Raw genomic sequence first — 15,836 nt, forward strand, 5'->3', positions numbered from 1 at the left:
AGATTTGTTTGACGAACAGAAAAAAAAATCTAACAATTATTTATTGTTCATCTAATATTTTCACTTTTCTCGTGTTCTATTAGTACATACAAGAAAAGTGAAAAAAAAAAGAAATGTTAGTTTTTCAACCCGGTGTTGCGTTAGTTTTCTAACTTTTTATTACGATCGGCCTGTATTTCCAGAAAGATCGACCGTTGATCGACTGGTCGGCTGCTTCGTGGTCCGTGCTGCGTACAAACGGTCGTACACATGGGAGCCCGCAGGAAATTTATCAGGGGGGGGGGCGTAATGAAATCAAACACAAAAAAAAATACATTAAAAAAAGTTTATTCCTTGTAAACTACAAATTGTGTTAGAATTATATGAAATCCAATACCAAAAAAAACATTAAAAATATATTCCTTACAACCTAAAAATTAGTTAAATAAAAACTGAAGCTATGTGTGCGTGGTGCGTCGATCGTCATAAGTGGTTTACACAATAGGCGATTAATATCAATTTCAATTTTCATCACAGAATTGAAACGTATTTAATTTTGCGCGATTAATGTAATACGCATTATTTTGTAGGTACGCTTTATAATATATTGTTATTACGATCAAAAACACCACACGGCACACACTGAAGTAAAAATATCGATAAAATATTGATAAATCAAAATAAAAGTTAAAATATTCAACATTCTATTGAATTGTAGAGGGGCAAATGCCCCCTCTTGCCCCCCCCCCGGGCGCCCATGGTCGTACATATATACCTCGTGAACAAAAACCGTCGTCGTTGCGAACACATTTTATTACATTATTTCAATGATAGACGCGCGTATGCGCAATGATATTATTATAATTCGCGTGTAGATAATAATAATGCGTATAAGTGTATGTACACGTAAATGATTTTTATTGTTTTTAGTCGCGTGTGTCGGCGGCGACAGTAGACCTGTTGACCTTGAATCGAATCGTGGGCGTGGTCTGACGCGTCTATTTCAGTAATACCGTTGTGTACTACAGCATGTACACGCAAGTAGACTTGCTTCAACTCGATGACTTTTTCGACCGCGTGACTCGCGACCATTCGATATCGCGTACCCGACGCCGCGTTCATAACCGTGGTATAACCGATCCCGTTTGGTAACTTTTAACCTGCTTCGACTCGAACGGGTGACAAGCGATCCGATCGAGTTTTCCTGTTCCGATGCTATTTGTCGCCGTTACGTTTTCGAACACGACGTGTGCAGAACGCGGCAGGTAACACGAATAAGGACAAACGATCGGAACCGCGGTGTATTTTGATTACGCGAAAAACTAAAAAAATAAAATAAAATCTCATTGCTTCGCTGCACTTCTCATAAGTAGTTGACATAATCGGTTAAACGTAGCATTTTTAACATTTGAATCAAAAGCTTTCTATTTACATAGGATTTTTTTTTTTTTAAAAATTACGAAAAAATAAATGTTTTTAATTTAGCCAAATTAACATTAAACGAAACGCAATTTTATAATGGGTTAATAAATAAATAAAAAATTAAAAAAATTTAAATAATTAATGAGATATAGTTAAAAAAAAAATTACAATACATAAATATATGATCCATGATTCGTTTTGTTTATGTACATAAAAACGTACGTACGTTTGGTAAAAAAATAATATGTATTGTGTGAATGAGTATATTATCTGAGTTATGTATTCATAATTATATTAAAAAATAAAAATTAAAGTTACTTAGTGTATATTTATTTTATTTAAGTTCATAGTATAAACATATAATTTTTTTTAGTATTATAAAAACAGTGATTCTAACTATTATTGAAACACTTCTTACCTTGGCATTAGCAAAATCTTTAATATTTTCTGTTTGTCTGTTTATAATGCAGTGAAAAATTTTAAATTTAAAGTCTTAAAAACTATAAGTATTCAGAATAATCTCGGACATATTTCAGCTCCTACAATATTTTCGCCCTGTGCGAATGCACAGTTCTCACATGCCTTCCGTCGGCCTTGTATACACTATAAATATATTTACCAAAGAAAAACAATCATTTGTTTAGAAAAGAAGACGAATAACTATATAATGTATAAATTATATAGGAACATGTGCTTTAATTCCATATGTATACATAGTATAATAATACTGCAACTTGCACGTTATAATTAATGTGTAGGTAAACTCAGTACCGGATCTAGGAGGGAGCAAGTGGATATGCTTGCCCCAGGCATTTTTGGTATAAAGGCGCTCTTAAGTTAAGGAAAAATAAAAACAGTCATGAACATACCCCATACTTACATCTTTGTAAGGGCGCTGCATTTTTATTAATCCCTGGCGTCAAATTTCCAAGAGTTTAGTTATACTTTAGCTATACAATTGCAGAGGGTGCCAAAATAATATAGGTACCTACATGATTATTTACTGCTCAGTTTGTTGTACCTAATATAATTTTATATATTGTTTGCGTGATTATACCATATACTTTCTGTATAGAACTGCAGACGAATCTGTTCGAACGAAATCAACACGGAACTCACTATATGCTGACCAGTTATCCGACACCCGCGCACTCATCATTAATAACAATCGGTTTCAGATATAAAAATACGGCGTGGTACGAAAGTGAGAAGAGAGAGAAAGACAAGAATATAATGATAATATATATATATTTATGTACGTATTGTGTATAGAATGAAAAAACAGAACACTTGGTGTGTAAACAAAAATAGTTTTTAGCGTACGTCATAACATGGAATAAGATAAGTATATTGCTGCAGTTTGCAGTACACATATAATTACGCATCAATTTATTAATTTAAATTATGGTAGTTATCCTATCGCACTCAGCACATGTAAATAACGGTTGAAATCTAGAGTATTTATTTAGCAGTTGCAACGCATTTCGAATTACTCGTACGACGAATACCGTTTTTACCATATTTTTTGATACTGATATTGTAACATTTTTTAACGATTTTTTTTACGTTCTTTCAGCTCGCTTATGATTATTGAACACAAACACGCATGTATTGCATAAATACGTGTATAAATAATAATTTTAAACTGCAAGTATGTACGTTCGATTTTTATAAGGTTTGAAATGCATTTTTGCACGATGATCCGAAATGTAGTCCTGTAACGATCCGCGATAAACTAAAAACGTATACGGAATACGTGCAGGAGGGTCCCGGGCTTGTATACCGCGGTAGAAATAATCAATATTAATAATAATAATGATAACAATGATGAAAGTACAATACTGTTCAACCGTCGAACCACTGCGATTCATTACAGTTTATTAACGTGTATGGATATGATAGTTACCAACGAATTCGTGTACGAACCGCAACAGTACGCAGTGGCGTATCCAGGATTCATTTAACGGGGGTGTTTTAAAATTTAATCAACTCATGGTAATTGGGGGGCTCTGCCCCCCCCCCCCGTATTACATTAGTAATTACCATATATTTATATAAATGATTAAATTAAGACAGTATATGTAAAATCTACAGGTTGTATACAACATTTATTCAAATTATACTGTAAGTTTGCAATTTGGTGAAACCTAACCATAACCTAACCTAACCTAACCATAAAATACGGTCGATGAGGGGTATTCTAACACCCACATCACTCCCCCCCCTAAATACGCCCCTGACAATACGTATAATGCATAGCACATATATATTCATATATAGCTGTAAGCAAATGCATTGTTTATCGACTATTTTAGTATTTTAGCGCAAATGTATAATAATATTATCTTGTCACGATATATTCCGCGCGTGCATACGACGATGAAATATTCTTCTTTTTTCCGTATTCATATTTTTACGGCAGAATAACCGTATATAAATATGTATCAGGATCCAAGGAATTCAGCCGTTTTGAGCAATAAGCACGTATTCCCGAGGAGAGGATTATTTTTGTTGGTAAATTTTTCCCTTACACGGTTTAGTATTTCAATCATAATACATACATCAGTGGCGTATTTAGAGGGGCCCGAGAGGCTCGGTCCCCCCTTGATCCGTGTAGTAAATTTTAACATAACAAAATCTACCCGTGTTGTATTATATAATGTAAGAGCATTATATTGCGTTATTTGCAAACGAAAAGAGAAATAGTCGATACATTGTTTGGCGATAACGAGTTATAAATATCGAAGAGTTCCCATTTCTTATACTTTTTTGATTAGAGTAAACTTTTACAAAGTAAGCAACAAGATGTATGTAATGCTTTGGCTAATGTAATACAAGTAAAAAAATTTCTTACAAAGAGGTCCGAATTGAACGAATTCAAAACGACAAAAACACATATTGTGAAATCACCTCATTCTACATAGAGCGTATGGACGGGATTAAAATCTATTATATTAGGAATGGGCCATATTTAATATCAACAACCTACAACCATGTAGGTACTTGTACTATGGTCTGTGCAAGTCCAAAATTTAGTCTTTAAACTCTTAATATTTATTTTCAGTGGCGCTTCATGACTTGAACGACCAACTGTTGTCGCGGTCCACCGAGTTTTGCTCGGTAATACGCCGGGCCAATCCGTCCCTGCTTACAAAATATTCGAAAAGCCACCGATAACTTTTTCAAAATAATAACCGAAAATGTTTCTAGATTAGCTTCTATTGTAAATGTAAATATTAAAATTCCTCGTATTTATTATACGCTTGTCAACCTACAGACCAAAATTATTAATATTAGTTTCCATAGTCCAGAAGAATATTTTATATATATAAAAAGTGTATATATATATATATATATACAATTAAAATACAAATAAATGTATCGATAAATGTTGACAGTTGATTTTAACGTATGATTTTAGTGTTATATTTGATGGGCCCTTTCCTTGGAAGATTTCTGGCTTCAGCACTGATATACTTATAAATATATATATATACATACAGCTGTACAGTCGTACAACTTTGAAACGAGTCGATATCACTTTCCGTCCGGCCCTGACCTGTAGGTTCGCATTACTCGCATATTGTAATTGGAATGATTGCACATCCGAACTGAGGATGTGTGCGGCGAAAAGTTTTAGCAGGAACAAAAGATAACACGTATGTTATATCGGTACACAAACACACCGTTTATAGCGAGTAAAAGATAATATTATTCACTGCGAATCGAAACATAAAATTTTATTTTGTATCTTATTTGAATGTTTTCCTAGATACCATGACGCCTAAAACGTAGATCAACGATTCGCATGTACTCGTTTTGGGGACTCTTGTTTTAAAAATAATTAGTGTATAAAGACAGAATTTTCGATTTTAAATTAAGGATTATATTATGTACAAATACAAATAATACGCTACAAGACCCGTAAACATTAATAGATTAATATAGAAACACAAGTAACATAATCATTATAAGGGGACCGAATACAGGTGCGTTATAATTCAACAACCGTCATCACGGTCAATCACTTGTAGCTGGTTTCAGTGTCGCAGCCAAGGGAGAGGAGTAGGGGACTATAACACCCTTCTTATGGGTCTTGTTTATATGTACGTACAATACTAGTACAAATACATATTACTAATTGGTATTTAAGTGTTTTATAACTTCGGTTCTAATTAAATTTTAACGAATAACAAGTGTTTAGTATATAAGCGCATTACTTCTACCACGATTTTTGGTGGTTATCATGAACTCGTCGAACACTAATATTTTATAATTACTAAATTTTTGGACGCGTACGCACGTGCAACATTCGCGCGTAATGTCATATATAGGGTTGCCAAGCGTCCCGCATGAGGCGGGACGTCCCGCTTCCAGAGCTCAATGCATCCCGCGATGCGTATCCGTGGGACGCTAATTTTCCTGCTTTTGGTAAACCTGTACAAGTATTTTTATATAGAAAGCCTTACATTCTTATTGTGCGCATTTAAAACTATTTTTTATCCGAAATTCCAACAAAATCGATTGCAAGTACCGGTTTAATCAAAAATTGGTAGTACTTATAGATTCAATTCAGTATTCAGTATACAAGCACTCTTTTTCAAAAAGAAAAAAAATAATTGTCTTGCGATAGGTTACTCTTAATTGGGCAAAGTGCTTTATTTACTAATTTATGTTAAAAAAAACTTGTGACGATTACTTTAAAATATCGATTATTCTGTTAATTTTATATGAATATTTCAAATTTTAAATAAAACTGATAAAAATGATTAAAATCGTTTTCTCTTGTTTCTGTAAATTTGTAAGCATGTCCCGCTTTCTTTTGTCAATTCCCGAATATAAATATCTGGTTTCCCGCCTATCTGTAAATAATTGTTGGAAGCTCTAGTCGTATCGTAAACCTGCAATGTTACGCGTTACGTGTCGCAAGACTAATATGATATACAGGTGTTGGGATGTTATGATGAACCTACGTCACGTAGCGTTCCTTCTGTATGCCGAGCAGTGTACCTTCACTTTACTGTGATTATTTGCTGTAGTAGCACATTTTATGACAGTTTCCATGTTAACTATTGATTTCAATTAACTATAGGATTTTCAAGTACGAATAGTTTACAAATTAGTGATGCAGCATACTAAATATATTCATTTATCATAAAAAAAAAAAAATAAGAAAAAAAAACAAACAGAAAATATGATAGCAGACAAAATTGTATGCAAGAAGAAACGAACATACAACAAAGAACAACATATTGCTCGCTGATTTAAAATTTCAAGAAATTAGTGGACAGTATAGAAACTTCACAAGAACGTGTCACCAACATATTTTGAATACTTAATCAATTTTATTGGTCCAAAAGTAGCCAAACAGGATACTGCAATGAGGAAATCTAGAAAGTGTTCAAGAAAGACTATCAATAACATTTCGCTGTTTAGCAACTGGCAATAGTTACGTTGGTTTGCAATATCTTTTTAGAACATCGAAACAAGCCATAAGTGAAATAGAACCAGAAGTCTGTCAAGTTTTAGCGGAAGCACTAAGAGAAAATATATCTACCGATAAATACAAGTGATACAAATGATTAATGTTTATGATTTCAAACGCGTGGCGTGTGTGATCGTCTCTGCAAACGTTGGGTTATCGAGTCCACGCTATTCGTAACCTCATGTAGGAACATTCCTTTGATACAGACAATTTTTATCACAGCTGACCACCATTTTACCACCGTTATTATTATTATAAACTATATTTCAATAAGTATTATTAAAACTATTATGAAATGCTGGAAATACATTTATAAACTTGTTTGTGTTTGTGTGTGTGTCTATGTGGAGGGGGGATGAAGGGTGAACTCTCAAATCTTCTTTTACTCAAAAAAATGTTTAGCCCCTCCCATTTGAAAATCATGGCTACGCCACCGACTAGTTCAATAAGTTTTCTTAGTATTTTGGTAATCACTTCCACCAAAAGCACGTGTATTTGGATATTTGTACAAGATCTTTTTTCATTAGTTTTTAATGCCACAAGTTTCGACCGTACAGTTGTTATACATAAGTATTATTGTCGAATGTTATACTGGTGTACGTAAAACAACAAATTTTCCACCGTACGATGCATAAATACATATTTGAATGTGTATATAATATGTACCGCCGTCGTTACAAAGGATTTGTATACTGTCACCGGTCCGCGTGTTGGCAGCAATACAACGTGATCGTCGGCTCGAGACGCGAGCGTATTATATTTCCGCACGTCTACACCGGAAACGCGTGCGGTTGCATTAACACCATATTTTTTACATATTTTTTATCTGAAAACCATAACACGCAATTGCGCACTAACATGACGATACACTATATGAAATAGTTTTTTTCGTGCTAGAAATAACGCGATACGAAGTGATGACGAACTCTATGCAGAAGTTGCAGAGATAAAAATTCATAACATCCAGTGCGCAGAAACTGTTAATCGTCGTCAAACTTTTTACTGTCTACAGTTTCACGATTTTACGATGTTCGTTTATTCTATATATAAATGTATAGGAGGTGCTCGCCTCTGTGCAGTGGTTTTTCTAATCTTGTTTAATTGGTTCAAAACGAGACGTCGCGTTAAAACGTCTGGGTGCTGATAAAACCGTCGAAACAATACGGCGACGCGCGTTAAACTTTAAGTTAACAATCCGATCGATTGCCGTACATAACTTATCATTGTTTTCAGTAATATACTCTACGTGCGTGCGAGTTGCAAATGTATCGAAAAAAAAAAACGAAAAAAAGTCAACGCGAAAAAGTGCGTAATCGCACAGGTATCGTACGTCAGCGGTTGAGACACGATCGATACGATGTTTTTACGAGCGAACGTCCTACAGCGCGCGTGCAATACTGAAGTCAAATACGTAGATCTACGTACATGCGAAATACAAGAGTCCAAAGAACAGAAGACCAAATCCAGCAAGATAATACTAATGTGCGTGTGAACATGGCGCGATTGCGTCAAGCTGCATCAAGAAGAACGAATTGAACAAAGTAAATTAGAACAAGGGCAAGCACGCCGTTTTACAGTTAGCAGACGCAGAGCAAGTAACCGACAGCGCCAACAGGTGCATTGATTATTTATAACTAATTCATTCCTACGTCTAGCATTCGAGTATGAGCCCGATATTCAATATTATGCTCATTCAAAAGTGGTGATTGGTGTTATGGACAAGGAGTGTTTGTATTGTAATGCTCTTAAGTTGAAAAGTGAACCAGTTGGGATGTGTTGTTCGTCAGAAAAGGTGCAATTACCTCTACCAGTGAATAACAACGATGAAATATTACTTTACCAAAGTGGCCGGTACGTCAGCTCCAATAAAGCTGTTTGACATATTTTTGGTTTCTTAATTCGTGAACGGGATCCAGCAGTTCTTCATTTAGTCGTTCATCTTGAAAACGGGCAGCGCGTATATTTCATGAGCGAGACAGCAATTGATCGTACTATAAATCCACAAAAAACTACCCTCATCGAATATTTCGTATTGTGTAATTGTGCGGATGCTTTTGTACGGACATTATTCAGAAGTACCACGATATTTCACATGGACTCCAACAAAAAAATGCATGTCCCGCAAGCAAGGCACGCCGATTGATTCATGTCCCAGTTTATTCAAATCAAACACCTTGGGGCGAGTATTTACAGTCAATTCAAGGCAGACTGAGTGCTTTTATCTTAGACTGTTATTTATTAATATCATTGTAATTTCAAAATGTACGTAAAGTGAATGGACAACAGTATCCAACGTATAAAGATGCATGCCATGCTCTCGGCTTGCTGGAAGACGAAAACTAGTGGGAATGTATGCTTGCTGAAGCAGGATTGAACTGTAAAGCAAAAAAAATTAGTCTACTATTCACTATAGTGTTGACTACATGTTTCCCGATCCGAGTAAAGACATTATGGTACAATCACAAAGATTCAATGACTGATGATGTATTGCATCAACATCGTACACTGTGCAACGGTCTAACGATAGTATACAGTGACACTATGTATAGTAAAGCATTGATTGCTTTTGAGGATCTTTGAATTATCATTGCTAACTTACCACTCAGACATTTCGGTATGCATTTACACAAAACGAAATGCATCTGATTTAATAAACACTGAATTGAATCGTGAACTAAAAAACAATATTGTAGAAATGGCAGCGATTGTTCCTCGCAACGTTTCACTAATGAATGAAGAACAAAGAACAATTTACGACCGTATCATGCTTGCAGATTCGGTAGGACAAGATGGATTCTTTTTTTTTTTTATGTACCAGGTTGAACTGGGAAAAAATCCTTATTTCGATCATTCTCGCTGAAAAACGGTCAAATAATGGCATCGCATTGGCTGTTGCATCATCTGGCATTGCGGAAAATTTATTGAAAAGAGGCAAAACAGTTAATTTAGTATTTAAAATGCCACTAAATATTTAAAATAACCTAGATGCAGTGTGCAACATAAAAAAAAAAATCATTTATGGCCACAGTACTAAAGCATTGTAAAATTATCATCTGGGGTAAATGCACTATGGCACACACACATTCACTGAAGGCGTTGAACAGGATATTAAAAGGTATAAAAAACAACGACGAACTATTTGGCGATACTTAGTTACTCCTTTCAGATTATTTCAGACAAACACTTCCCGTTATTCCGCGTTCAACATACGCTGTTGAGATCAACGCATGCTTAAAATCATCGCCACTGTGGTTTAATGTTGAAAAAGTACAACTGAAAATAAATATACGCGTTAAAATGCTTCAAGATCCATCCACAGAATCATTCTCAAAACAATTGTTAGATATCGGTAATGTGAAAGTTATTACAGATGAAACTGAATGCATAAAATTACCGACCGATTTCTGCACAATCAATGATTCGCAAGATGCTCTCATCGATCAGATAATTCCCAATGTACACAAAAAATGTGGACGTCAGCGAATTGAATCTCAAGATGTAACATTTGTTACCAGGAGACTTGGTGTCATATGTTACAAATCTATTGATACAGTTTGTGATGCTACTGAAACTGTGAATTATCTATCAGAGTTTTTAAACTCTTATGCCACCGCATAATTTACAACTAAAGGTTGGATCTCCGGTTATTTTGATTCGTAATTTGAACCCACCACGGTTGTACAACAGCACGCGATTAGTCATTAAAAAATTAATGAAAAATGTTATCGAAGCCATCACTTTAAATGGCAAATTCCGAAGTGAAAATATATTATTACCACGATCCCTTTTATACCAACAGATGTGGCAATTCAATTTAAACGCCTTCAATTTCCAATTAGATTGGCATTTGCAATGAGTCTCAAGGCCAAACGATGTCTGTCTGTGGCTTAGATTTGAGCACATCATGTTTGTCACATGAACAATTATACGTGGCGTGCTCTCGAGAGGGCAAATCATCCAGTTTGTTTGTGTTGGCGAAAGATGGGATAGCAAAATATATTGTTCACTCTGTTGCATTAAGGGATTGATATTATTTTTTACTAATATTGTCGTAATTAGCGATATATATAATTCTAAAGAATCAATTTTAATAAATTAATAAAAAAAATAAATGTTCGATGTTTTTTCATTTTTATATTCCGTCACAGTTCACAGCACTCTTACACTTATGAACCACATCTAAACACACTTATATTAAATTTAGTTATTTTTTTCTAGCAAAATATTTTCTAGAAATAACTTATATACGAAAATAACGTTTGTCGGGTCAGCTAGTATTATATATTTCTTAGACATATTTAAGTCCTCATCAGTTGTCTTGCTTAAACTGGCTTGAATCGCATTTGTGAACTAACATTATTTACTCTGTGTATTATTCTATCCACTAAAAATTACGTTATTAATATCAATTTACAAAATTTTCATGAATAAAAACATATAAATAGTTGTTAAACGACGGGATTTTTGTGCTGTATAATAAAAACTGCGTTTATTTTTAATCGTTTTAATGCATTTTAATGAAAACTAGAGCTCTTGAAACACGTGTCACGGAATTCACGTGTACACGTGAAATACGTGTTTATCCAAGTATAAATCCATTTTTATAATGATGAAAATTAGTAATTTTATGTTATACACTTGAAGTTTTAATAAAATATTATTAGTACAGTATTGAGTTAAGGATATACGTTTTTATTTTGAATTTTACACGTGACACGTGACACGTGAATTCCGTGAATTCACGTGTATTAAGAGCTCTAATGAAAACCACGGAAACTTAAAATTATAGTATTAATCTACATAGTTAATTGGATTATCTGAAAATACTTATAGGTAATTTAGAAAATATTCCCTCGTAAGAGTTTTTTTTTTTTACTAACGTAAAACATAAATGTTAACTGTATAACATTTATGCAATCTCACTTGTTACGCGTACGTATTTTCTTTTTGGTTCCATAAAACGCATAATATCCGGGTTTACTATACATACATAAATTTATAATTTATATATAATTATAATGGAACATGTTGAGGAGACTATAAAATTAGTCGTATAAATATAAAATATCTGATACAAGAACGTAGAAATGTTGAAAACGCTTTCATCGTGTGCTATTATTCCCATTGTGTTTAAAATAGTATATAATAATAAAAATCTATAATAGAAAATAAGAAATTATTTTTTTACAATTTACAGAAAAGAACCAATTTATTGGACCGAGCACGAATCCCCTCAGTTATTGTCTCTGCTTAGTATACTGCACATTTGTGTATACGTACACACGTTATATATGTACAGTGTACATTGTACACGCACTAATTTTACATGCAAATCTGCAGTAAGTAATAAACTAAAAAATAATAATCAAGTGCATTACAAGAGGGCATTTGTTTTAAACATGATAACGTTTATTGAATTTACTATAATACTATAAACATTTTTAACAGCTATTTTATACAACACCACTTTACATGAGTATTCAATGAAAGTTGAAAAATTCCCATAAAAAATAAATATCTTCTTGAGGTAGTCGTACCTGCACTACAGATTGTTTAATAAATACATTACGGATGAATTTAAATCTTCTGAAGAGTTTGATCCCGTTTGCACGTATCCCGCAGATCTAAATGTCTGCGTACAATTAATGGATATTTGTCATTTTAATATTTGTATATTTACGGAGGATTTAGAACATACGCAGGGTATTAGTGTTCACATCATAATAATTATTTAGTATAGTACTTACTACCACTACCCAAAGATTTATCTTAGACCCTAGTTGTACTATTTGTCACTATATATATATATATTATTTCTAGTTTTTTTTAAGTTATATAATTTTGAATTTGTTTTGCACACGCTTACAGTTGCTTATAAACAAAATTATTAAATCCGTACAAAAACACGTTATTGTACACTAGAAGGAGGGAGAAGTGCAGGAACAATTAAAATCCAACCGAGATGATATAGATTAAGAGGATTAACTAAAAAGGGTGAAATACTTGAGTGCGCAAGTGTGTGTGTTCGAGCAATCTGCGGTAGGTTTAATACATCGCGTAGTGCGCGTTTTTGTGCCGATGGTAAATCTGATTTGGATTTTTAATTTTGTTCTATTTTATGCATGTCTTTCGGTAACATGTGTTCCGGTATACACGGGGTGGTTAGTATTAATTATACGATTATTACGAATTATACATAATAATAGTACTGAGACTTGAATGTACAAAAAAAAGTATTTTTCAAAAAATAACGCACGCGACTTGCACGCCCACCGGACGAGTCCCCCTGACAATGAACGGAAGAAAACAAAACAATGACGCAAAACCGCAGTACTGCATGCAACAGCGTATATTATACGCCCTCGAAATATAATATAATTTGATCGTACGACGAAATTTTAAAAAATAAAATTTTTACCGTGTGATTTTATTCGTACGTTGGCTCGAATATAATAAAATATATACTATTATTACATTTCTATATAATACTACGTCTACTGCATTGTAGATAATTTAGTGCAATCGATATCGTTTTTCGTCGAATAAAAAAACTATATATTTTTACGGGGCTGCAGTATTTGGCGGCTATATCACGTAAACGTACATATTATAATACAATGTCTAGAATATTATACGAACGAAAAACGATTCGTTCGAAAGGACGCAGTTCGCAGGTTTCACGGAATGGGTGATGATTCCTCGATAGCGTTATTTTCGTATACTCTCTTACCTAAGTTATTGTGGTGTTCGTATACCTAAATAGAGACAAACTACATTGTGAAAAATATTACAATAAATACGTGCTACGGAAAAAATTTTCTTAACGGAATAAAATATGAACAAAAAATATAAAAAAAAAAAAACGTAGACTTAGTATTGAATTCATCATTATAATATTATTTTTTTTTTTTTATGTTCTTTCTTGTGAAAAACCTCAGCATTGTTTCAACGTTTTATATGACATTACTTTTGAAAGAAAAACACAAAAAACTTTCGTGCCGACTGCTGCAGATTGATGAAATCTATTTTTTCCACTGAATGATCATTGTCTGTCCTTTCAATGGACTCGGTTCGACGGTCGAACAGCTGATGCCTGTACCTATATATACATCAATTATATTTAATGTGTATACACGAGATGCCGAAAAAAATATGCGATGTGAATGAATGTGCGTATACACATTATATAAAATTGGACACAATGAATATTGGAAATACGAGATGTTCGCAGTTGGGTTAGCATTATTGAGAAGACAAGATGATAAAAAAATAAACGAATAAAAAAAAGGAACGTACTTATGTAATACGTATGTGGGAAATCTTACGCACAGTGTATTATATATTCATATGCATTATACATTACAATACGATTCGTTGTGTTGAGACTTCATCATTTTTGGTGTGTAAACCAAATATATATAGATGTGGTTTCGTATGTCATAATGATAACAATAACATTTCGGGACAACTTAACACAATGTAAACACAGAATAATTGTGTTGTAATATTTATCTATTATGTTAAAATATGCAACTTATACTATTTATATATTTTGGCGATTATAGCATATAATGTTATTTCGATCAATACATTATCGCAATCATATCGCAAGATCGCATAAATATGCAGCTATAAGGTACATTGTATACGATTTTACATTTTTTTAAATTAAAATCATTTCATCACGGCGTGGTATACTATGTATAGGAAAATAAATTTATTTTTGGAATTAGTTCAACAGTTTTTTTTATTTATTTTTTTATTATTTGACTTAGAAACCAAACGGATAATATTTAATTAAGGGATGAATTATATTTTATATGCATCAATATTTTTTTTTGATTATGAGTTGTGCATCCTCGTTACTTGATATCTAATGAAAATCAATGGTTTTCAATTGAATATAATAGCACTCAGGGTGCTTATATATATAAATGTAGAGTAAAAAACAAAATGAAATTTATATTTTGTTAAAATTCAGTGTTTACATTTCGAAATAGATTTTAAAATTAAATACTATAAATACTATACGTATTTATCGTATCCCTTCCGTTAAAGGTTTACTTGATACCATATAGATGCTGATATATCTTGTCATTTCAGTTATTTTAGGTTACATAAATATTTTATAATTTCGATTAAATCGATATTTCGAAGTAGTAATGTGCTCGACAATAATGTTTTTTTTCAATCCAGATGAAGTCCATTTTTAATACTTCTCATGAAAATAGTTTAATTTGTACCAAATTTAATACGTAAAACGGCAAGCCATAGGATATAGCGTCAAGTCTTCCAAAAGATAATTTTGATTTTAATGTTCATTTAAAATGTAAAAATGATTATATATTATTTTATTTTCATTAATATACGCAGTTTATTACTAGGTATTATCTTAATACCTTATGGTATCTTCTTAAGTTATATTTAATGAGAATAAAATAATTAATGACCATTTGCAGAAATCGATAATTTTTCTAAACATACATATAATTATTATGTGTTGATAATATTCTTGTTAAGTAGTAGTTCTGTTTATTTAGTTGTACCTATGTGATTATAATATAAAATCTTTTAGTTGTTACTTAAAATATAATCTTTTTATTCCCTTGGCGTATAGTATAAATATTACACATTTTAAGTGATTATTCTGGTTGTATTAATTCCTATAACATACAAATAATACTTCATTTTTTATCATTCGACCAAACTTTGCACTTTAGATGAATATAAAATACTTTTATTATAAAATTAGTTTAGCAATCTTGTCGTTTACATACAAATTTTCATATAAATCTGGATCGTGATCTCCGTGTGTTGTTTTTTTTTATATAGAATTTGCGGACTAACCTCTTTAAAATGTTAAAATTTGTAGTTGTAACACAAGAATCATATATGTTGTGATGTATTTAAAACTCGATTAAATAAAAACAAATGTACCATAATGTAGAGT

The 15,836-nt window shown here is 32.6% G+C and overlaps 1 pseudogene; it reads left to right on the forward strand.

Annotated features, from left to right (window-relative positions):
- The first annotated feature begins 4,891 nt into the window (after positions 1 to 4,891).
- LOC112684768 lies at positions 4,892 to 6,974 on the forward strand (annotated as a pseudogene).
- The last annotated feature ends 8,862 nt before the right edge of the window (positions 6,975 to 15,836 follow it).

The sequence above is a fragment of the Sipha flava genome, unplaced genomic scaffold (genome assembly GCF_003268045.1).
Source record: "Sipha flava isolate LNK unplaced genomic scaffold, YSA_version1 257_pilon_pilon, whole genome shotgun sequence".
In the NCBI taxonomy this organism is placed as follows: domain Eukaryota; kingdom Metazoa; phylum Arthropoda; class Insecta; order Hemiptera; family Aphididae; genus Sipha; species Sipha flava.